The sequence below is a fragment of the Mustela nivalis genome (assembly GCF_964662115.1).
Source record: "Mustela nivalis genome assembly, chromosome: 1".
In the NCBI taxonomy this organism is placed as follows: domain Eukaryota; kingdom Metazoa; phylum Chordata; class Mammalia; order Carnivora; family Mustelidae; genus Mustela; species Mustela nivalis.
This window is the reverse complement of record NC_139020.1, coordinates 184953303-184978899: the sequence shown is the minus strand read 5'-3', so window position 1 is coordinate 184978899 and position 25597 is coordinate 184953303. Positions and strand designations below refer to the sequence as shown.

Sequence of the window (25597 nt, the reverse complement as noted above, 5' to 3'; positions counted from 1 at the left end):
TAGACCCTACCACTCACCCTCTTGGTGGCTTTTGGTGTGTTGTTAATTCGGAGTTTAATTTTTTCATGTAATATGGGGATAATAATGATAATGGCACTTAGTATGTGCTAGGCACTGTGCTTTTGTTACCTCCTCAATTAAACTTAATCGTAGAGGTGAAATGACTTGGTTGAGGTAAATAGTTCATAAGCAGAAAACCAGATTTAAATCCTGCTCTCTTTAATTTCAAAAACTGATTGCTCTTCTCTGTACCTTTATGCAATTGTCCTGGGGGTAAGACCTGTAGGGGAGGTCCTTGATACCTGGCAGGAGGGTGCTTGTCCATTCTGAGGATATTGACATTCATGAAGAAGCAGGCTTAAACCAGTTTTAGGGAATTGGAGTGTGGGATTAACTCCATTTAGATGAAAGGGTAAGTAAGTGACTTCTAAACGGAGTCCTGAAGAAGTTAGCTGGATCCAGAAGCAGTGTGTAATAATATGCCCCAAGGCAAGAACTGGGGCCAGAGGGTGAAGAGTTTTGCAGGCCAGGCCCAGCAGTTGCTACTTGCTGTAAAACACTGTAGGGAAATGTCAATGAGTTTTATTTATTGAAAATATTCTGGCGGTAACAGATCCCAATTTGGAGTCCCCTTTATGGGCCAAAGTGTCCATAGCCTTTCTCCCATTTTTGCATCTCTCTAGCAAAGGAAGCATTTTAGCTCTTTCATTCCACTGTAGCACCCAACACAGTAGTGTTTAAGAAAGGAATTAGCAACCTCACCCAAGTCACTTCACCTCTATAGCCCCGGTTTCTTATTTGGAAACTAGACATAATTAAAATGTCTACCTCAGGGGCACCTGGGTGGCTCCGTGGGTTAAAGCCTCTGCCTTCAGCTCAGGTCATTATCCCAGGGTCCTAGGATGGAGCCCCGCATTAGGCTTCCTGCTCAGCGGGGAGCTTGTTTCCCTCTCTCTCTCTGCCTGACTCTGCCTACATGTGATCTCTGTCTGTCAAATAAATAAATAAAATCTTAAAAAAAATAAAATAAAATGTGTACCTTATAGGCTTTTTGTGCAACATCCACACAGTGTCTGGCACAAAATAAGCTTTCAGGCAGTGTTAGGTGTTTCTTTTATTAATACATATTTCCTATCCATTCTGGCCATGCCTCTTGAAGACTCTTTGTGCATTGTCTATTTATCAAAAACATGTTGACTGGGACACAGTAACTGACTTTCTTTTTTTCTTTTTTTTTTTTTTTTTTAAATCATGATTTTAGTGTTTACAAAGATAATAAAATTGTCAATGAAAAAAAGAATGAATCATCTTATTGGGGTCGTCCTGCTGTTTCCTAGATGTGTTTATGATGAAATGCAAAATGTGAAATGGTCTAATACTTGTAGAACCCATTGTGTATGCCAGGGCTGTGCTCTCCATGCATTATCCCTGGGAAGTGAGTTTGATTATGTCTGTTTTACAGATAAGGAAGTTAGGATCTTTCTGAGGTGTTGACACCAGACAACTGTAGAAGTAGACATTAAACCATGTGCTTCTCCAAACCATTTTGTGCCATTAGCATTGTAATAGGCTGACTTATTTCCCAGCAATTTCAGCAGCTCCCCTGGGAGGTGAAAATGGAAACAGGGCTCTTAATTGTTTTTCTAATCTATTGGATTAATTGGCAGCACCAGGCATAGTGTGCTGCCTAGTACATAGTAGAGGCTCAAGAAATGTTTATTGACTGTAAATCTTAAATCAAATTGAGTGAGAAAAAGATGACAGAGAAAGACAGTATTAGGGCCTGGCCCCAGCCTTTTTTCTACTAAAACAAAACAGAACAAAAAATCCAAAAAACAAATCTGAGGTCACCAAAGATTTTATTAGCATGGTGTGTTTACACAGATTAACAGTTGGGAGTCTGAGGTGACAAATTTTCCTGTGTGTGTTGCAGGGGATTAACTCCTGTCTGTAGAGTTGTTATCTACAGAAATCTCTTTGCTTCCCACTAGGTGCCCCCACTGCCCAAGAAACTCCTGGCTCTGTCCTTGTGTTGGGCTAATTAGTTTAGTTTCAGTGAAGAAAAACTATGTGTAAGGTTAAAATAAAACAACTGTAAATAAGAAGGTATAGCTGCTGTCATAACTCATCACTAACGTATTTCAAAGCCAGATCTGACAAATATTTGTATTTTCTTTTAGCTTAGGCAATTCAGTGTTGGCAGCATTTTATGGTTATGGAGGAAGAAAGGAGACCTTTTGCATAGAAGAGCAAGCATGCTGTATTTAAATCTAGATTCCTCTTCCTCCCCGGTAACAGAAAAAAAAAATCTTAATTTTTCTTGGAGGAACTTTATTGTGATAAGGCATTTATTGGACATACCAAACCTGAAAGGTGGCTGGTCAGATGGCAGTTTGATTACTAAACATCCTCTTTATGATTTATATATTGTTACCACAACATGAAGATATTACTGAGGAGTTAATTTACTATAGAAATAGTGTATGTAGAAATTTTAAAGTGTAAAACTAAATGTCTATGTTAAGAGCCAGTGCCCAGACCTTGGTTTCTAATTCCATTCTCTAGTAAAAGGAACCAGACATGACTTAATTCTATGGCTGGGGCAGGGAATAAACAAAATGGGCCTGAAGCATCTTCTGATGCCAGAAAGCATGAAAGTGCTAAAACAAAACAAAACAAAACAAAACACAAAACACACAGTAGTGGGGTATGTCAAATGAACATAGGCGCCTGAAAGAGCTCCTAGTGGGTCAAAGCTGGGACAGTTTAAACAACTAAATAGCATAATTTTAAATCGTAGCCCAAGATAGAAAATGAATATAAATAAAAGATATACTATACATATAATATATATTGTAATAATGTCAATATGAATATGTAAAAATATAAATTATTAATAAAAAAGAGATATCTGTGTGTCCATACTGATGTAAGTAAATGATTGGATATGTTACCTAATAGGAGAGAATAGATAAAATCTTCCATGTGTAGAATTCCAAATGATTTTTGTCAAAAATCCTCCTAAAGGAGGTGAAACATGACTGTCCATCCCTAAAATGTTGGCTGTGTTTCATGACATCCTTCTAAGGAACATAGTATGGAAAGTGGGGGTGGGGGGACTTTATAGTGGAGAAACTTGACAGGCACTACCCCAGCCAGCTGATCAAGTTAGTATGAACAATGATAATGTATACTTGATATGATGTAATGAGAATGGCACTTTATCTCTGTGGTGTTCCTCCTCAGATCTGTTAATCCCATTATGATTATGAAAAACCCAGTGGAAAATTGAGATAAAATATCTATAAAATATCTAACTAGAACTCCTCAAAACTGCTGTCAAGGTCATCAGAAAAGGAGTCTGAGAAGCTATCACAGTCTCAAAGAGGGGTAAAGAGTTGTGACAACTAAATGTAATGTGATATCCTGTATGGGATTCTGGAACAGAAAAGGATGTTAGGCAAAAACTAAGGAAATCTGAATAAAGTAGGGCCAGTGTTGAGCCAGTATTGGTTCATTAGTTGTGACAAATGTAGCATACTAACAGGAGAGGTTAGCAATAGGAGAAATGGGGTGTAGGGTAAATAGGAACAATGTATAGTATTTGAGGTGTAGAGCGCTCTGTAAGCTTAGCATCATTCTAAAATTAAAAGCTTTTTTTTTTAAAGCTTATTTTTACAAAAAGACGGTGGCAAGGACAAGAGTCTCTAGTTCAGGTTTAATTTTCATCATGCTGGGAGCCTGAAGTAAATAAAAGCCCTTGGTGTCCTAGGCTGATTATGGTGTAAACTGGGGCAACTCTTCTTTGCTGTCATCTTGGAAAGCCATGACAGTTTGTTTGCAGAATCAGAGAATGCAGGAATTTTAAATGTTCTCCTGTGGAATTTCCTACCGGCATGACTTTTGTTTTCCCTTTTGCTTCTGCCCGGTAGCAGTCCCTTGAGTGGCATTTACTGTCCTAGTTAATCAGAGGGTAGGAGAAATGAAAAACTCTCCTCTTCCCCCTCCTATGAAGTTTCAATGGGCACTGGAAATGTAGGTCAAATTGCATCACTGTGGAAAGGAGTGAACAGGAAGGTATTTATGAAGTGCTGCCAGCCTCTCTTTAGATTCTGAGTTATGATGAGCCAGTGTTGAGCCAGATTAGGTGTGAGATACATGGAATCAGAGAGTCATGTTTTTGATGTAGTCCCAGAATGTTACATTTAATCAGTAATAAAAAGATTTCTGTCTGAAGCCCTGGTGAAAATAACTTGTACTGGCTTTGTTTAATTTGCATCTCCCAGCTTCTGGAATTCTTTTTGTCTCTTATTTATTATTGGTATATTGAGGCAATCTATATTAATTTAGCTAGGGAGATGTTTGAATTGTAGAAACTATTGCCATGTGTACCTAAAAAAGAATCTCTTGTTGGGTAATCACAGAAGTCAAATAATGTATTTTGCAAATTACACATAATCATGTGTGCAGTGGGATCTTCATTAGCATACAGAAATCACAAAATATATTTTTTATTTTTAAGTTAGGTTTCAAGTACACCATCCAATGGCTTTCAATTTTTTTTTTTTGCTTTCTTTTTTTAAAATATTTTATTTGTCCCAGAGAGAGAGAGAGAGAGAGAGAGAGAGAACATGTGCACAAAGAGCAGGCAGAGCAGGGGGAGGGAGAACCTTCCTGCTGAGTAAGCAGCCCACTGTGAGACTCAATGTCAGGACCTTGAGCCAAAGGCAGACGCCTAACTGACTGAGCCACCCAGGTGTCCTGGCTTTATGGATTTTAAGATAAGCCTTTAAATACATGTTTGTATTTTTTTTTAACGTTATATACTACTTGTTCTTTGTTAAGACATCCAGATACTTGCTGCCCAAGTGCTTTATGTTACTTATATTGTCAATATTGAACAGTAAGCATCCTGACAACAAAACCAATTATAAAACCTACTCCATTTCTACTCTTTCCTTGCCTCTGTTAAGATCCGGGGTAGTTTGTATACAAAATGGAAAATCAGATGATAAAATAATCGCACATGCTTGGGTTTTATTTAATCTTAAAGGTTGCATAAAGTGGGCGCCTGTGTGGCTCAGTGGGTAAGCCGCTGCCTTCGGCTCGGGTCATGATCTCGGGGTCCTGGGATCGAGTCCCGCATCGGGCTCTCTGCTCGGCAGGAAGTCTGCTTTCCTCTCTCTTTCTCTGCCTGCCTCTCCATCTACTTGTGATTTCTCTCTGTCAAATAAATAAATAAAATTAAAAAAAAAAAAGGTTGCATAAAGTATTCTGTGACATATGTTTATAATCTAACATACTTTTATTTATTTTGACTTTTTATTTTGAAATAATTAAAGATTCACAGGTTGCAAAGACAGTTCAGAGAGGACCTGGTTACTCTTCACCCAGTTTCTCCCATCAGTTGCATCTTTCTTATCTATACAGCACAATATCAAAACCAGGAAAGTGACATTGGTATAAAATACATGTGTAGTTCTGTGTCATTTTATCTCATATGCAGACTTGTATAACCACTGCCATAATCACAGAAGTCTCCCTTGTGCTGTCCTCTAATGGTTGTACTCATTCTTGTTACCTTTACAACTCCTAACTCCTGGCAACCACTAATGTTCTGTAATTCCATAATTTTGTCATTTTGGGAATGATACATAAATGTGATCTTTTGAGATTGGCATTTTCAATCAGCGGTTTAAAAAGAATCTTATTTTTTAAAAAAGTATCAATGTTAAACATTTAAAAAAATACATATATTTTTTAAAGATTTTATTTATTTATTTGAGAGAGAGAGACACAGTGAGAGAGGTAACATAGCAGGCGGAGTGGGAGAGGGAGAAGCAGGCTTCCTGTTGAGCAAGGGGCCCGATGTGGGCTTGATCCTAGGACCCTGAGATCATGACCTGAGCCGAAAGCAGACGCTTAGCGACTAAGGCACTCAGGTTCCCCTAAAAACATGTATTTATTAATTAATTTATTTTTATTTATTTATTTTTTAAAGATTTTATTTATTTATTTGACAGAGAGAGATCACAAGTAGGCAGAGAGGCAGGCAGAGAGAGAGAGGAAGAAGCAGGCTCCCCGCCCAGCGGAGAGCCTGATGCGGGACTTGATCCCAGGACCCTGAGATCATGACCCGAGCCGGAGGCAGCGGCTTAACCCACTGATCCACCCAGGTGCCCCAAACATATATTTATTTTTTAAAAGAAGTTGTTGTCCAGAGTTTGATTCACTAATTTTCAAACCTGTACTTTTCTAGCCTTGGGTATTCTATACTCTGTTGCTATATTTGAACAGCAGCTAAAGTCGTATGTGCCGATGTAATAACTGATTATTGCATAAACCTTTTTGCCTACAGTTAAAAGATGGTACTGCAAAGTTAAAGGGAAAATTACCCCGGGAAAAGCCCATCCCATCAACAAATTAAATATTGCAATTGTTTATGAAGCAGGAATAAGAAAACCAAATGTATACTTTAGTTATACCAAATAAAGTAACTGAGCCACATTTATGTTCATTTCTTCTTGAAAGAATTTTTCAAAGAAAGACTCCTTGGAACATGATATTTAAATAAATAGTAGTTTAAATATTTATGTTAATTAGATAATGAAAGATCAGAGAATTGCTATACAGATCATCCTCAGCTTATAATGGGGTTATGTCCCAATAAACTATCATAAGTTGACAGTATTGTTAAATCAAAGATGCACTTAAACCACCTAACCTGGGGTGCCTGGCTGGCTCAGTCAGTACAACATGGGACTCTTGATTTCTGGGTTGTAAGTTTGAGCTCCACTCAAAAGAGATTTCTTAAAAATAAAATCTTTTTTTTTTTTTAAATGCCTAACTCAGCTAATATCATAGCTTACTCCAATCTACCTTAAACCTGCTTATATTAGCCTACAGTTGTGCAAAATCATCTAACACAAAGCCTGTTTTATAAGAAAATTTTACTGTCTCATGTAATTCATTGAATACTGTGCTGATAGTGAAAACAGAATGACTCTATGGGTACAGAATGGTCGTAAATTTTGTCATTTGTGGACCCTCATGATTGCAGGGCTGACTCGGGCTGTGGTGCTGCCCAGCATTACGAGAGAGTGTCATACCACATATAGCTAGCCTGGGAAAAGATCCAAATCCAACATGCTAAGTGTGGTTTCTACTGAATGTGTATTACTTTCGCACCATTGTAAAGTTGAAAAATCATTAAGTCAAAAAACGTTGTTAAGTCAGGGACCTCCTGTGTGTGGTTAGTGTGAAATGTAACATATGAAGGTCAGTGTCTTCATCATGTTAATACTGGCATAAGCAGGAAATGGAGTCCTGTGGTACATGAAGGATGGGAACAACCCATCTCAGAGATGACGATATGCTGTTTTCTAACAAAATATAAAAATTATGCTAGGAGCTGTAGGAGGACACATTAGTGTTTCATTACAAATGATACGGTGGCTCTAGGGAATCCCATGTGGCCAGACCTATGTAACTGAGCAAATAGAAGGTGAGCCCCCAGGCACCATTTTGCAGCTCCCTGGCAGTGAAGGAGGGATGTGAGCACTCTCTCCTTGGCTTGCCCAGAATTCGTGTTCCTGAAAGTTGTGTCAGAGCAGATTTTTCATAAATGAAATACTATTATAATTGGCAAATGATCTTTATTTGACTGTAGCTCCTAACATTTTAGACAGCCTTCCTCCCCATAGGAAAATATTCTTTGTAGTTAAAACAACCTCTACCTACCACTTTACCACTTTAACATTTTTCTTTCTTTCTTTTTTTAAGATTTTGTTTATTTATTTGAGAGAGAGGGAGGGAGAGGGAGCCAGCCAGTGAGCACAAGCAGGGGGGCAAGGGCAGAGGTAGAGGGAGAAGCAGACTCCATGCTGAGCAGGGAGCTAGATCCCAGGACCCCAAGATCATGACCTGAGCCAAAGTCAGATACCTAACTTACTGAGCCACCCAGGTGCCCCACCACTTAAACATTTTTCTTCTGATCATCCTTGTTTTCTTCAAGCAGTGTATCATTGTACTTAAAATAGCCATTGGGATAGGGGAAAAGGGAAGCAATCATTTATTGATTATCAGCTGTATGCCAGGCACTGTACCAAGTGTATTAAGTAACCATAGCAAGTAAGTCAATTTTCTTGGTCAGATTTACTTAAGAGGCCTGCTGCTCAAAACGGAATGTATATGTTACATACACATATTTGAAGTTATATGTGTGTGTATATATATGTATATATATATATATATATATATATGCTGATTTATATATAAGTAGGTAATTTAAAGAATATATTAATTTGCGTATTCATGAGACAATGTGTGAAGTGATATGGAATATAAGAATATAAAACCTACCTCTCCCATTAGCAGCTCTCTATCCAGATGAGGAAAACCAATTATAAGAAGAAATTATAGAAGACAAATCAGTTAATTACAGGAGTGAAAACTGCTCAACTTATCAATGCAACATATATAATAAGGCAATCCATAAGTAATTACCAAATAAATCCTTCAGATTTTGAGTGCTGTAGTTGTTCAGAGGAAGAAAAGATTATTGATCTCTGACCCTTGGTTGTGTCACCTGTAAAATACAGATGATACCTACCTCATAGTGAGAAATGAATAAACTGTGTAAGTAAAAGCCTTATTATATATATTGCCTGTTAGTACACTTTCAATAAATCATAACCGTACTGTTAATAATGAAAATTGTAATAATAGCAACAGCACTAATACTGTATTAGGGTGGGTTGACTGTTTGTTACACAAAACTGTAGTAGTATAATAAAATACATGTTCATTTCTTACTCAAGTCATAGCTCAGTGTAGTTTGGCAAGGAGGCTCTTGTTTTACCCAGTCATTAAGGGGCGAAGTTTTGTGGCTCTGCCCACCTATGGACTTGGAGCCCTCTCCGTTTTACCAGCCTAGCGTATGAGAGGCTAAGAATCAAAACAAGGAGGTTTATGTGGATCCAGCCTAGAAATGGATCCCAATGTTTCTCTTCATATTTTAAGGGCTCACATAGTTAGGCCTTCCTGCAATGGTTATTGGGAAATTTAGTCTAATTGTATGTTTTGGAAGATGAAGAATGTAGTATAGGTTGGCATTGGCAATCTTTATCACAAATAATATTTAGAAAGGCTTATTAAAGAGGCAGGACTTTTCCTGGATCTTTTAGAGAAGCCACTAAGAGTTGTAGGTTGCCCAGACTACCTTTATTTAGGTGGCCTTACTTAAAGACAAGGGTAGAAGAATTAAAAAACAAAAAAACTCCAGAAAGCTCCCAAACCCTGCAAGCATTATCAATAACAATTACATATTTAATGCACTAGCAACTGTCTCTACTGTGAGCCGTTTATTTGGTAGTGACCTTAGGCAAGCCATTTTACTACTTTAGACCTCCATTTCCTCACTTCTAAATGTTCTTCATAGAGGTGTGGTGAACATTAAACAGGACAGTGCATGTAAAGTACTTAGCACAGGGGCTGGCCCAGAGTAAACAGTCGAAGTTGTACCTGCTATTGGTACTGTTGATAAGTACGCCTCCAGAGGGAAATACTTGCTGGCTGTTCATTTATTTGACATCTTTCCTGAAGGACTGTGTTAGAGTAGCAAAGAATGATTTGATTGAGTATCTGGATTTTAGAATTCTATAATCCTACTCCAGTAATAGGAAATTAATGTCCCCTTGGCAGAATATTGGGGGAGAAATTTGAATACGCAAATTGGGACTCTTTCCGTCCCTCTCAGGCTCCCCTATTCCCCGTCAACACCACAGACTTTTAATTCCCCTATCAAGAGGACAGCAGGAGTCAGGGACTTGACTTTTTATCCCTCCTTTCCCTTTTTCGATAGGTGGATTTGGCTGGGAAGAGTGAGGGTAGGTGCCAGAACAGCTCCCTATTACTCAGGCGTAATTGCAAGTTCTTAGCAAGTCAGGAACATCCCACCCCAGGCCTGCGTTATTTTGAGTGGTTGAGTAGCTGTCAGAGCCTGTGGTTCCATTGAATTCAGTTCTATCGAGCAGGCATTTATTAACACTTAGAATATCAGGCCCTGGGGATGCAGAGAGGAAATGTTGCAGACCTGGCCTCAAAGAAGCCCACTTAGGGATGTAGGTGTGATGATCTGAAGAGGTTTATCAGTTTGTTTTGGAGGCTGGATGTGATTTACTGGGAAGGTAGGAAGGAAGTAGTTCAGGGTGGTAGGAAGAGCAGGTATGGAGGAACAGAGGTAGGGATTGCTGTGCAGGGTAGCAGTAGAAGGAATGGGTTTCAGCTCTACCTTCGTATGCAGCTGCCACAGTTCTACTCCTTCTGGGCCTCATCTCACAAGTCTCAGCAAGGATAGTAAAAGTTCCTATGTTATAGAACTGGGAGGATTAAGTTTAGAGAATACACGTAAAGGGTTTACTGTGTGTTGAAACTAGGCACAAAGTAAGTGCTTAGTGAATGTCAGCCACTGTTACTGTCCTGTGCTTTTGTAATTGACTTGCAAATCTACTGACTTGAGCAAGTATTTTGCATAAATTATTGACATTTTTATTATATTTTTGCTTTTCCTACAACCTAATGGTGAAATAGTGTACTGTAGTCACACTTGATGGGCAAATGGCTTACCCCTCAGCTAAACGGAGGGAGAGCCGGGTTACCCTCAGTGAAGTCTGGGAGAGATGAAGCTTGAGATAGAAGAGTCATATGACCGAAAATGTCAAGGGAAGTGAGGGATGGCTACGCTGAAATCTTTCCTAAGAAAGAACTGGCTGAGTTTTTATGGAAATGGTCTGGTGCCAGGCACTGTCAGAAGGTGGAGGCTCCTTAGGCGCAGTTTTGCGGAGGGTCAAGCAAGCTCTATGACCAACTGTGGGGACTAAAATGTATTCTGGAAACCTGGGCCAGAACTATTGGAGTCCTTACTGGAAGTCATTTCAGCTCCCTGTTCAGCAGTTACATTTTCATACTCTCATTTGGTGTTCAACGGAGTGACCCTGAGACTAGACCCTGTAGTTCAGGAGGTGGGAGAACTCCAGCTGATCTTTGAAGAGGTGGATGCCCAGATGCACCACTGAAAAGTCCAGTTGTGTGGGACGTAGCATTTTATTCTTAAATTTGCTTTGCCAGGGAGAAAGCTTGTCAGGGTGAAAGCAATGAAGAAAATGAGTAAACTCAGGGCCGCATTACTTCATATTTTTGGAGCATTACAGGTGATACGTAATCTGTTTTTAAAATGTTTGGTCTGTGGTGTTTCATGTGGGAGAAGAGCCTGACGATTATCACATGGGCTAAAGGTGACACACAGGAGATAGGTGGATAAGGAAAACAAGTAATGCAGCCAGGTGGGAACTTTGAAAAGAACATGCCCAGTGAGGGACAAGGGGTAACCCGTGACAGGAGAGCTGCCCCCCTCCCCCCCGCTCCACCTCTGGCCACATTTTTTTTTTTTAACTTTCCAAGAGAAAAAGGAAATTTGGAATTTTAGGTGAGATTTCCCACCTTTTATATGTTAGCAACAGATTCCTTTTTTCCCCTAAGGTCACTAAAGTAACATAGACCATAAAGTGAACTGTTTTAGGCCTGTGGACCTGTTTGCAGTGGGCATCAGAGAGTGGAGAGAAAGATGTGTAACCCCAGGGCCAAGCTGCGCAGCTGAATACACGGTCAGCTCTGGTGCCATGCACGGAACCTTGCATGGAGCACACACTCTGCATGTTTTTACTGAATAAATACAGGGGGCAAACCTCTGTTTATAGTCAGTCTTTCCATGCATAGAATGGGCACATTGGAGCCAGCCTTCCCTCAGCTCCGACTTGGAAGATAGAGGATCCGGTTAGAACTTGTCTTGCCCTCCTTGCAGGGCCCTCTCTACCCTGTTCTCTTCCCTTTCATGCCCTCTCCAAGCACCTAGGTAGGTACCTAGGTGTTCAAGCTTCTAGATTTTAAGAAGGTTTAAGAAATAAAAAGAAGGTTCGTATTGGTATGCTTCAATACAAGACTGACTCAGTTTAGCCTGGTTTTCTTTCCACTATCATGGTTATTGCATTTTTGTTTAATTTTGACAGACTCGACTGTATAATAAATAATTACAGTGAGGCTCTCAGAGTCTTAAAATTACATAAAAATGTTCTCCTAGAAAATAAGTCCTTTTCCCCATAAAGGTTGATATAACATTGCTCACCTAACAGTGTGGGCTTTTCTCTATTTAAAGATGAGATAATTTTTCTGAACCCTTGAGCATTTCACAGAACCTCTTTTTACAACAAATTCTGGTGACATCTGCCCTTCTTAAAACAAAAGTTTTCACTGTCTTGAGCAAGGTAATTTTTGTTGCACTTATCAAGAATCAATTAACATTTAAGCTGAGAAGAGAGGAGCCATCTACTTTACAGGTCTGTGGGATTCTTAAACCCTTGGGGAAGGAAATGCTTTGGGCCTCTGGAGGACTGTACCTGGGACAGGAAAGTCCAAGAACAGCCCCACCTTCCCCCCAACAACAGAAACTTCTTCTTTTTCTCTCTTCTGGGATTTCGTGGCCTCCTAGGTTGGATTCTCTCTGAGCAGCATGTTTTTTCTCTTTGCTTACTGACTTTTTCTTATAGACTGAGAGTACGTGGGAGTAGCTTACAGTCGAGCCCAGAGCAGAACCTCTTCATTCCAAATTCTAATTCCAAGGAGACCAAATGGAATATCTCAGTTTGGGTCATGTGTCCTTTCGCCAAAGCAGAGGAGGAGTTTGGGATCACATAATACAAATATCATGTGGCAGAGAGTTGAGAATTACATAGTACTTAGGAAAAAGGATCACCATGGGCTAGGCAGCTCCTCTAGAGAAGAAGGGCATCTTCTACAATCTTGCCTACCCCCCCCAAAAAAATAAATAAATGTATGCTTCTCTCAGAACTTTGGAGAAATTCAAGTTATAATTTTTTTTTCTTTTTTTTTTTTTTTTAAGATTTACCTACTTAGAGAGAGAGAGAATCTCAAGCAGATTCCCCTGTTGAGTGCATAGCCCGATGTAAGCTCTGCTTGTTCCCAGGACCCCAAGATCATGACCTGAGCCAAACCAAGAGTCAGATGCTTAACTGCCTGAGCTACTCAGGCATTCCCGTATCTTTTTTATTTCCTTCTCTCCCATCTCTCACTGCCTGACTTTTAAAAACTATCTTATTAAAAATTATATTTATTGAATGTTTGTTACATTTTAGCTGGTAAATGAATAAAATCTGCCCAGTTTTTCCTATTCTTAGAAAATGCTTTACAGTCTACCTTTTAAACAATATATCTTTGTCTTTGCAAAACAAAATTAAGTCACTGTTTAGGCAGTTTGGTATACAAGGGAGCTAAATAACATCAAAAGCCTCCCTCTAGTTCCAATTCCAAACCATTTATTTATTGGGCAATCTTGAGCAAATTATGATCTCTCTCAGTTTGTTTCCTTTCTAGTAAAATGGGGACCATAACAAGAGCTCTTTTGAATACAATGTTCTTGTGAAGATAAAAAAGAACATATACAAACACAGGGTAATTGCCTTTCTGCCCCCTGTTCTAAGAGAACTTGCTATTTTTAAATGCTTATTTTTAGTAACTGCCACTACCTTTTTTCCTCTAAGAATAGAATTTCCTTTAAAGCATTTTTGAGGCATGCAGGCTAGTAAATGGTGAATTCTTTTAAAGGTAAATGCTGTCTTGGGGACGATTTCATGGCACCCAAAATCTGATGACTTCCTTGGGTACTTTGGGGATATGGCTGGAGTATCCTGATGGAAAATGGAAAAAAAGCTTGACCCAGTGAATTCATGCTAGCAAGCACAGAGTTTAATCTGATGCCAGTGTTGTTCCACCTCTAGTCTACTCTGAAGGAATCACTGTCAGTGGGCCGAATGGTTATCTCTAACATAACATCTTTATTGGCTGTCTCTATCCTGGTAATTTGTAGCTTCCTTTGAGTGATTTTGCATAGCTGTAAAGTATTTAAGATGCAGAGAAATGAATTTTGGCTCAGGACAGACATGTTAAGCAAGATAGTGGCTTTTATTGGAAATAAGGCAGAAAAAGAACACTAAAATGGAAATAAGTGAAAAATTCTAAAAGATAGGAGACTAGGAAGGAATTAGAAATCCAAGGAAGACAAACAACTGGCTTATAACAATTGGAGGGATGATTATGAATGCTTACATTACTGAATAACATTTTGTGGATGGATGAAACTGAAACTGTTTTTAAAAGGAAGAGGGAAAGGATACGGTCCAGGATAACTTAAAGAGCCAGTAAAGATAATTATGAATAAATGTTCAAAACATGGTATAGAATTTCAGCTCCTGACTTTTAGAGTTGCTTTATTAGAGTCTCAGACCATAGAAAATTTTGGCTTACTCTCTTAGAGTGGAAGTTAAGCAAAACAATCTTCTTGCCATCTAGCCTTGGTATATAGCTTTTGAGGATTATAGGAAGAGAAGTATGTTAATAGTGAATTTTTCATATGAAATCAGCTTGCCTTATGCTTTACACCCTGAGAGCATCTGCTTCGAAGCTGTGTCATTACCTGTATTTGCTGTTTTCTCTTGTGCTGCCTGTCTGACTTGAAAACTGGCTTAATTTCTAACTCTGGTTTGTTAACCTCCAGTCCCTTGACTTCTTAACTCAGTGCTCTTCTCCGAGTTAATTTTAATAGTAACCACATTCTACTTGCAATATATATGTACGCATATCTATGGAAATATGTGCATGATGGAACACATAATTCCCTTGTGCTTTTTAGGAGGATGGCTTAATTGAGTTTTTGTTTTCTATTTGTAGTGTTATGAATTACTTTTTTGAATTGCTGAATAATAAAGGACTGAGTGAGCTCTCCAAATAATAATCTCATTCAGTGTGTGTTTTAAATTTGTGATACTGACAGGTTTCATAGGAGCAGGCTCTCTGAATAACCATTTCAAAAATTAAGTGAAAAGTCATTAGTGGCAAATTACACACAGTGATTTTAAGCCCCAGTAGGCTGCCTCTATGTACACATTGAATAGTCATTTGTTCTTAGGTTATTGTAAATATAGCCAGTTAAATTCACTGTAAAAAGAAAAAAAAATGAATTGCATTTGTTAGAAAATTGGTAAAGTGCCTCTAATTTTAACACTTCAACATTTCAAGAGAGTTATAATAATTTCGGAACATCTGGCAGCAAATCAGATTATAGATTCCTGACTAGCTTTATCCATTGTTTCATCCTTTTTTTCCTTTTCTCTTTTTGTAGATCTAAACAGAATTAAGAAGAAAGAGCTTCCACAATCACAGCAGATGAAGATCCACTGGTGAATCAATCAGAATTTTTGGCCTGCCCTCCAAAGAAAAGGTAACTGGCTGTCCCAACATAGCATAGCCGAATAAATGCAATGCTTCTGATTATAACAGAGTTAGATTTTTACCAAAGGATGATAATTTTTAAAACTCAGGGTATCTGAGTAAGATCTCCAGTATAACCCTGAATATGATCTTGTAATAGGAAATGACACTGAATTTAAGAGTACAGTATTATTTGCTGTGTGTCAAAAGAAAAAGTGTGCTAACTTATTAACAATGTAGGAAGACTTCGGAGATAGGACCATCTCCCACTGTCCATCTCTCTCCACCTTTTCCTAGGAATTGGTTCAAAGACGTGCTCTTATGTTTCTGTTCAGTTCCACTTTCCCTCACTCCTGTTTTCTTCTCTCTTCAAACAATGTTGACCCAGCTGCTCAGAGCAGGGAAGATCCTAAGCGAATTTTAAAAGAAGCAGGAGTTCTTCAGACACACGCTCTGGGCCCAGAGCCTTTGCCTAGACTGCCGGCGCTGTGTGCTCATGGGCAGTCCCAGATCACTACAAAAATAATAGTCACTATTTTCTTTTTAAAGATTTTATTTTATTTATTTGACAGAGATCACAAGTAGGCAGAGAGGCAGGCAGAGAGAGAGGGGGAAGCAAGCTCCCCGTTGAGCAGAGAGCCCGATGCGGGGCTCAATCCCAGGACCCTGAGATCATGACCTCAGCCAAAAGCAGAGGCTTAACCCACTGAGCAACCCTGGCACCCCAATAACAGTCACTATTAATTGAGTTTCTCACTACGTATTTGCCTTTGTGCATTTAATATTAGGGGAGGAGGGTGGTAAGTTTCACATACTATGAAAAAGAGGAAAAAGTCCTGGAGGAATTTTTATTAAAACAAAAAATCCATTTTCCTATCTACTCCTGAGAGGAATGAGGGGGCTAGAGCTTAAGACGTAATGTAAGGTGAGTCACTGAGGGATAAAACTGAGCATGATCCAAACAGGGAAGACCAAAGGCCATTCAGCTTCTGAAATTGATCAACTTGTGTATTTAGGCAACAAATGCAGTGCTTCAGTTAGGCAGAAGCAACTGTAGCAAAGATGGAAACATTTTGAACAACATGAATAACTCATCCTCAAAGATAACTTTACAAACAGAAACAGGAGCTTCAGGGAGAATGTAGCAGTTCTGTTTAGGTGCTTGGAGCATGTGACAGGATGGCTCTGAAGTCTCTGCCCTCAAAAGGGGCACCTAAAATTTTCTGACCTAAAGCTGAAAGGCCAGCATTTCAGAGGTATCCTTCAGGGATCATCAAAGTCATCACAAAGGATGGCATTCATTGTGGAATATCTGGAAAGCACCAGTGGTTTCTTAGATGGTGGTGAGCAACAGTGGTCGGGGAGGGGGGTGAGGGTGGTGGTGGAGGGGAGGTAGGGAGGTAGAGAGAAAACACATTTGACAGAAATGCTAAAGGAGCTCTTTAGTCTGTAGTTGTTCAACTGAGCTTCTAGAACTGCGAGCAGAGGGATTGTCCTTGAAGAGGAAAAGAGAATAGGAGGTGGTTTTCACAGGTTACAGTTATGACTTTTTTTTTTTTAAGATTTTGTTTATTTATTTGACAGAGATCACAAGTGGGCAGAGAGGCAGGCAGAGAGAGAGAGAGAGAGGAGGAAGCAGTTCCCTGCCAAGCAGAGAACCCGATGCGGGACTTGATCCCAGGACCCTGAGATCATGATCTGAGCCGAAGGCAGAGGCTTAACCCACTGAGCCACCCAGGCGCCCCATGACTTATTCTTTTTTGAATAGTGTTCAGACAGAAAGATTAATTTGATACCAGAAGGTCAATGACAAGGGGAAGGAAAGGAGGAAGCATAACAAACTCAAGTCTGCAAGAAGTGTGATGAACTCAAGTCCAGACAGGTAGAGTACTGAAATGGGCCAGGTAGCACTGTGAGAAACTGTCAAATTTATGACCAGTCTGAAGGGCAGCCCCTTTTCATGCCAACTGATTATAGGCCCAGTACCCATTCAGTAAATGTTTGAGTGCCTACCTATGTCATGCTGTGCTCTCTGGGCATTGGGGATTAATTAGCAAAGCAGAGGGACAAAAGTCCCTGCCATTGTGCCACCTACTTTTTCATGGAAAGAAACAGATCATAGAAAATCTAGTAAGTAAATACATTATACTAGATGATGAGAATTGGCTAGAAAAAGCAGGTCAGGATAATGAGAATCATGTGTGCTGATGAGGGGTGGAGTTTTAGCGTTAAATAAGGGTGGTCAGGGTAGGTTTTTTGAGAAGGTGAGATCTGTGCATTTTAAAGATGAAGGAGCGAACGTTGTTACATGCAAAGGCCTAAAGCAGGAGCCTGCCTGAGCCTTCTGAGAAAGGTGAGAGTCAGAGCTGCTTGAGCAGGCAAGAGAATGGTAGGAAATAAGATCAGATAGGTACAAGACCAGTGAGTACAGCCTTAAAAGGCCATCCCTCGGCCCTTTTATTCTGGGAGGAGTGGGATGCCACTGGAAGATTTTGAGTAGAAGAATGACTTGATCTGACTTCTGTTTTTTCTTTCTTCTTTCTTTCTTTCTTTTTTTCTTTCTTTTTTAAGATTTTGTTTGTTTATTTGACAGAGAGGTAGAGCACACACATGCTTACAGGGTGTGGCAGGCAAAGGAAGAGGAAAACAAGGAGCTGGATGTGGGGCTCAATCCCAGGACCCAGACCTCCTGAGGATCATGACCTGAGCCCAAGGCAGACGCTCAACTGACAGAGCCACCCAGGCACCACTGTGACTTTTTTAATAGAAGTGCTGTGGCAGCTATATTGAGATAGGTTGTAAGGGGCAAGTGTAAAAACCAGGTCAGCTATGGTTATTGGAATCAGCCAGGCAGATTTTTAAGGGACCTGAACTCAACTTTAGTTATTTTCCCTGAGTTTTTCAATGTTAGCAACTAATTTAAGAAAAACAGTTTGAGTAAACCTAAATAAGCCTTTGGGATTCTGCCATCTGGTGACAGTTTGCTCCCTCACCTATGGAAGTGGAGAAGGAATTCAGAGGTTGAGAACTTTGGGACAGGCTAAACTGGGGAGGGTAAGAGTTAATTTGAAACTCACATGAAAGCTTGACTTTGTTTAGGAGGTGAAAGTGAAGGAAGGGAAAGGTAATAGCATGCAGAAATAGCCAAAAGGTAGCTACAAGCCCAATGCCCGTCACTGATGAACAGATAAATTGTGGTACCTCCGCACAATGGGATATTATTTAGCCGTAAAGAGGAATAAATTACAGATATGTGCTCCAACATGGATGAACCTTGAAAACATTATGCTAACTGAAAAGACACCAGACACAAAAGGCCCCGTATTGTGTGGTTTTAATTATGTGAAATATCTAATATAAGCAAATCTATTGAGACAAAACAGATGTTGGGGAGGGATAGGAGATGGGGAGTGACTGCTTAATGGGTACAGGCTTTCCTTTTGGGATTGTAAAAATGTTCTGGAACCACATAGTGATGATGGTTGTAGCATGCTGTGTATGTACTAAATACCACGTAGTATACTTTAAAGTGGTTAGAATTGTGAATTTTATGTTATGTGAATTTTACCTCAGTCGGGCGGGGGGGAAGAATGGCATACAGAAAAACATTTGAGAGATGTGTATTTTAGGTTCTGTGTAGCTCAAGTGGAATCTTTGTAAGGGGGACTGATGGATGGTAAAGCTGGAAAAAGGATGTTGGGCCAGGTACTAAAAGGTGTTGCCTGCTAGAATCTCTTCTGCTGGAGGCTGTAAAGTATAACAGCATGTATTCCATGAGAAAGAATGGGACTAAAGAGAGGTTGGTGTTTTGGGAATCTCCGCTTCTGTGTTTCAAAGCAAAGTAAATGGCTTCTGGTCTTACCAATCTGTGATAACTGCTATTTACTTGGTAAAATTTTGTGACAATCATACAAAGGCTTCAAACAAAATGAATTTAGGGGTTCTCCTAAAAAAACAAACAAACCCATATTATAGTTCCTGGTTTTAGAAAAGGTTGTTAAAAAAAAATTTAAGTAACTATATGAGGAGATGGGATGTGTCATTTAATCTTACTGTGGTAATCATTTTCAGTAGGTGTATCAAAATTTGCACATCTTAAACTTTCATAATTTTATATTTCAGTTATATTCCAATAAAGCTGGAAGAATTGCAACATTATATAAATATGTATGTTAATAAAAGTCCCTTTAATTACAATCTTTCACTTCCAGTTTTCCATAAGTCCAGAATTATCTAGACTGTTTCCTATGCATAGACTTGTCATCCTCATCACTATTACTGTTTCACAAAAATAGGCATGTATTATGCAAGTACTTTGCAAGTTGCTTTTTTTTTTTTTTTAAGATTTTATTTATTTATTTGGCAGAGATCACAAGTAGGCAGAGAGGCAGGCAGAGAGAGAAGGAAGCAGGCTCCCCGCCGAGCAGAGAGCCTGACGCGGGTCTTGATCCCAGGACGGTGGGACCATGACCTGAGCCTAAGGTAGAGGCCTAACCCACTGAGCCACCCAGGTGTCCCCTTGCAATTTGCTTTTAAAAAATTTTACCTTGGCTGTCTTTCTACTTCTTTCTTTGGGACTGCTACATTATATGCTATACTTTCATTTGTAAAAACAAACAAAAAATGAAAAGCAAATGCGATTTACCTCCATTACAAAGAGGATGAGGATTATAAAGTATAAAATATAAAATTAGCTAACACTTAATGAGTACTTACTATGCGACAAGTGCTATTCTAAGCATATTACATAGTTGACTCCTTGTAACAAGTTGATAAGGTAGAATACTGTTATGATACTGCATAGATGAGGTATAGATATTGTTATGGTCCTCCTTTTATAGAAAAGCTAACTGAGGCAGAGACAAAGCCTGTCCTGTTAAGGTCCAGAGTTAGGCAGTGGCAGAGATAGACTCCGGGACATGTCTCACTCCCACTGATGTTTGTCCTGAGGGACCTTGTGGCCAATGATGTGAGATCATAGAGATTTTTCAGAAGTCAATCTGGAATTCTGTGTGAAATTTTCCAAGTTTAATGTTGGCTTAAAAAAAAATTGAAATATAATTCAAATACCACAGATTTACCCATTTAATAATCTTTAATGTATTCATGGTGTTGTATAACTGTTCCCTCCATATAGGTCTAAACATTTTCATTACTCCCAAAGGAGGACCCTATTTGCATCAAGTAGTAACTCCTCATTTTCCCCTCCCCTCGGGCCTGAAAGCCACCTGTTTGTTTTCTGTGTGTAGAGATTTGCTTATTCTGGATATTTTATAGAAATGAAATCATATAATATGTGGCCTTTTGTGTCAGGCTTCTTTTCCTTAGCTTGTTTTTCAGGCTTATCTATGTCGTAGCATGTATTAGTACTTTACTCCTTTTAGTGGCTGAATAATAGTCCATTGTATGGATATGCACAATTTTATTCCTCCATCAGTTGATGGACACTTAGATTGCTTCTACCTTTTAGTTGTAAGTAATGCTGTTATGAATATTGGTGTACAAATCTGTGTTTGAGTCCTTGCTTTCAAATCTTTTGAGTATATATCTAGAAGTAAAATTATAGGATCTTATTGCAAATTTGTATTTAACCTTTGGAAGGACTGCCAGACTTTTCCACAGGGGTTGTATCATCTTACATTCCTACCAGCAATATACAAGAATTCCAATTTCTCTACATCTTTGCCAAGACTTATTATTTTCTGTTTTGTTTTGATAATAGACAACCTAATGGGTGGGAATCAGTAACTCTTGTGGATTTTATATGGATTTCTCTCTTTTTTTTTAAAGATTTTATTCATATGACAGAGAGAGGGAGCATGTGCACAAGCAGGGGAAAAGCAGGTAGGGGGAGAGGGAGAAGCAAGCTCCTCTCTGAGCAGGGAGCCTGAAGTAGGGCTTGATCCAGGACTCTAGGATCATGACCTGTGCGGAAGGCAGACGCTTAACTCACTGAGCTACCTATTTCACCCATGTATGTATTTCTGAAATGAAAAATGATATTGGATATCTTTTCCTTTGCTGTTGGTTATTTGTGTTATCTTTTTGGACAAACGTCTATTGAAATCCTTTGCCAGTTTTAAAAATTAGGTTATTTGCCTCCCCCTGTTTGTGGATTATAAGAATTCTTTATACGTTCCAGATACAAGTCTCTCATTAGAATACACAGTTTGCAAAAATTTTCTCCCTGTGGGTTGTCTTTTTATTTTCCTGAAGGTGTCCTTTGAAGCCCAAAGGTTTGATGGTTTTGGTAAAATCCCATTTATCTATTTGGCTCTGTTTTTAAGAAGTTACCTGGTAAGTCAGATTCTAGCTTACTAACCACTTACATATGATTGCTGTCCTCTGCTGCCACTCCCCCACAGAAACTATTTGGAAAAATCCTAATGCTTTGTGAAAATACCTGTTTTCTGAAGTGGAGAGAGGCAAGAGGTTCTGGAAAGTAGCAATGGTAGACTCAACAGTAGCAATTTTGTTTCAATTCTGTTCTGCCTCTGCTGAAGTTCCTTTACTTGGAGCAGTTTGGTGGGGAGGAGATTGTGGTAGAAGGTGGAGAAGAGTCCTCAAGATTTTTACATTGATCCATAAAAGGTTAAAGAGGTTAAAATGTCAGAAACTTTGCCTTCTTTCATAGATTGTAGCATTTAAAATCAGAATGGCCATGGGGATGCAGTAATGGTGTGTTTCTAGGAAGAAAGGTTTAGGGACCACCACATCTATAAAGTCTTTGGGGTTAAGGTCTCCCTTCTGTATGAGAGAATATGTGTTAGGATTAGGGGTTGAAGACAGAAAACAGTATTCATTCATTCACATGTTTAATGAAAAATAGTTAAATCTGCATGCCATTTATGTTTGCTAAGAAAAGGAAGGTTTTATTTTGGTGGTGGACAGGGGATGAAAGCCTTTGTGGAACAGTCTGTCCTTTGGGAAGCAGTACAAACCCAGATGGCTAAAGGATCACAAAGAATGGGGAAAAGTCAAGGGGGTTGAATTTGTGGAATCTAGGACTTTGCTCAGAGCTAGAACTTTGCTGAGGAAAGAAGGAAGAAGATGTGTTGTTCCTTCCCTTTGCACTGACGCACCTGCACTGTTAGTCCTAGAGTTCAGCCTTAAAACATTTTGCTGACTAACTGTGGGAACTGGCCACCGCACATCCCAGGTTCGTGGGTAGGTACATTCTAAACTCCCAGTAACACCCTTATGTTGGGAATGCAAACGTTTGACCCTGGGAAGACTAAGCATATATCTCTTTGCCACCTTGATTTTGAGCATGAACTCTCTTTTTTTTTTTTTTTTTTTAAGATTTTATTTATTTAGGGACACCTGGGTGGCTCAGTGGGTTAAAGCCTCTGCCTTCTGCTGGGGTCATGATCCCAGGGTCCTGTGATCAAGTCCCAAGTCGGGCTCTCTGTTAGCAGGGAGCCTGCTTCCTCTTCTCTCTGCCTGCCTTTCTGCCTACTTGTGATCTCTGTCTATCAAATAAATAAATAAAATCTTTAAAAAATATATTTTATTTACTTGTCAGAGAGAGAGAGACCGCACAAGCAGGCAGAGTGGCAGACAGAAGCAGAGAGAGAAGCAGTCTCCCCACTGAGCAAGAAGCCCAATGTGGGACTTGATCCCAGGACCCTGGGATCATGAGCTGAGCCGAAGTCAACAGCTTAATCTACTGAGCCACCCAGGCGTCCCTAGAGCATGAATTCTTAACCTCAATCCATGAAATCTCATGATTTAGAGGTGGAGATGAGTTCTCTTGTGCTTAAGTGTGAGGAATCGGGGAAGATTTTGTTAAAGAAGCGGTATTTGAGGAGGCCCTTGGTTGAGCAAGTAGGATTTAAACCAACAGACACAAAATATGATAAATAGAGTGATCTTTATGAACAAAGCCTGGGTGCCAGGGCTCTGGAGTGCGGAGCATGTTTGAAGCTATAGATTGGTTATTTTGGCAGGACTGTAGAGTACCTGCTGGAGGGAGCACTGTGGTTGTGGTGAAATGGATCCAACTTATGAGGGCCTGTAGTGCTAGGTGAGAAGCTTTTACTGACTTCAGTGGTCAGTGGGGAGTCCCGACAACTGGTAGAGTGAGGACTGACATAACTAAAACCATTCTTCATTCTGTAAGACTGACCTGACACAGTAGCATGGTTCCATTAAAATTGGGACTTTCTGTGTGACAGACATGGTGTTAATAAAAATAGCTAACACGTACGGGGTGCTTTTGTACTGTGAGGTTTCCTGATTCTCCTCATAAAGTAGATACTCTTGTTTTACTAATTTTATAGATGAGGAAATAAGTACAGAGAGGTTAAATGGTTTCCCCAGAATTACACCACATATGGTAGCACAAGGATTCGGCCTGGGCAGACCGGCTTTAGAACTCATGTTCTTAACTGCTGGGTCCATAGGTTGTGATATTTACAGTCATGTCAGTAAAACCTGTATCAGTAGAAAGATTTTGGAAATTATTTTTAACAATGTGTTTAATCTTTGCATTTTATTGCATCCAAGGCAGTGCACTAGAACTTTATATAGTCAGCTTCTTTTTATAGCTAAATGCTAGTCTGACTTCTCCATTTTTTCCCATAACATTTTTCTGTTCTTTCTCTCTCTCTTTTTTAGCTACTTAAAGGCTTTAAGTGAAGATTTTAAATCAAGTTTGTCAGTAGTTTAAAATTATGGGCCAATATTAAGTCCCTAGAATACTTGGTCTTTATTCAATTTAAAGTTAAAACTTACTATTTGTATTTTGTATTTTTTTATTTTTAAGATTTTATTTATTTGGGAGAGAGTGAGAGAGAGATAGAGAGAGCGCACAAGCAGGGGGGCTGCAGAGGGAGAGGGAGAAGCTGACTTCCCGCCTAACAGGGAGTCCGAAGCATAGCCCGGTGCAGAGCTTCATCCCAAGATCCCAGTGATCTGAGCTGAAGGGAGACGCTTAACCTGACAGCAGACGCTTTAACCTGACTAAGCCACCCAGGTGCTCCTATTATTTTGTATTTTAAAATTTTCTCTTCCTTCAGTTTGCTATTACTGGTGAATGTTTCTTTGGGAGAGTTCGCCTGTAGCTTACACTTGTGATTAAGAAAGCAAACTTAGAACTCAAAATTTTGGATCTCTTGGCACCTGGCACAGCTTATAGAATGAATATGCGTAGAGGTTAAATCTTTAAAAAGGTAACTACCCATCATCCTTAAGTTTCCACCTCTGCAGCTATCCTTATTATTTCTAATTTTGCCTTTGGTTGTGAGCAGTGCCAGCTACTGAGCTGAATTCAATTTCCTCCTTCCACTGTTCTCCCCCTGCTGGAGTAGAGGTATGCATGACAGGCTGCAAGTATTTCACTAGAGGGAGCATGGTTAAAGGGTCCTTGCCTGCCAGCCCCACATGCGGAAGAGAGCAGAGCCCTGGCTCTGGAGAAGAAAGGAAGAGAGAGAGAGGTGTGGTCAGACGAAGGAGAGAGGATATGAATAAAGGCTCAGCCAATTTTAGGAGAAATAAAGAAACCAAAACCAACACATTCCTAATTCAGGGGATCTGAGTTTCTTGTTACTCAAATAACTGCAATTCTTTGGGGTTGATAATGGAGAATCTCTGTTACCAATCCTGTAATTTGCACAGATAAATATACTGTAGTTACTGGTTTTCAAGTTTATTAAAATGTTGTAGTGGGACCTGTGGGGATTTTTTTTTGTTTTGTGTTGTGTTGTTTCACTTTCCAAATAAAATGGCTGGTTGTGTGGTGGGGTCTTACATCTTAGAAGTTTTTGACAGTTTCAGCCATTTTACATTAAACCGAATTTAAAGACTGAAAAAGATCAACTTTTATTTTTTCCACTTAGTGATGCCTTTGGCCTTTGAACAAAGCATTTTACAAGTGAATCTGCTGTGCAAAGAATACTTTTTGTAAAGAGAGACCTTGTTACCCTTGGCACCTACTGGGAACATCCCTAAATTTGGATGGTGAAGTAAGGCCATATTTTAAATGCATCCCTGGAAGGGATGAAATGCCCAGAATTTGGCAGCATTTCACGTCTGACGGCCTAGTTCTTAAGCCACGTACAGTCTAATTGGTGGTGACAGCCTTTTGCATAAGAGCATTTGATGAATTAAATTTTTTCCCCTACTTCTTATTCTTATGAGGTCCTCAACAAAATCACTGTGTTGTGTTTACCTTGTGTCGGTCTGAGCGCCAGGTATGTGTTAGGCAATCAGGAAGTGTTTGAAAAATTGAGTCCTCATTACTCAGACCTTATGAAAC

At 39.5% G+C, this 25597-nt stretch overlaps 1 protein-coding gene across 2 annotated transcripts in view; it reads left to right on the top strand.

Moving 5' to 3' along the window:
- Positions 1-25597, top strand: part of ATXN7 (ataxin 7) — a 137415-nt gene that overhangs the window by 17376 nt on the left and 94442 nt on the right. For both annotated transcript variants that reach the window (XM_082727064.1, XM_082727065.1), the window contains exon 2: positions 15251-15349. The gene's annotated coding sequence lies outside the window, so the exon portion shown is untranslated. The remainder of the gene's footprint in view (positions 1-15250; positions 15350-25597) is intronic.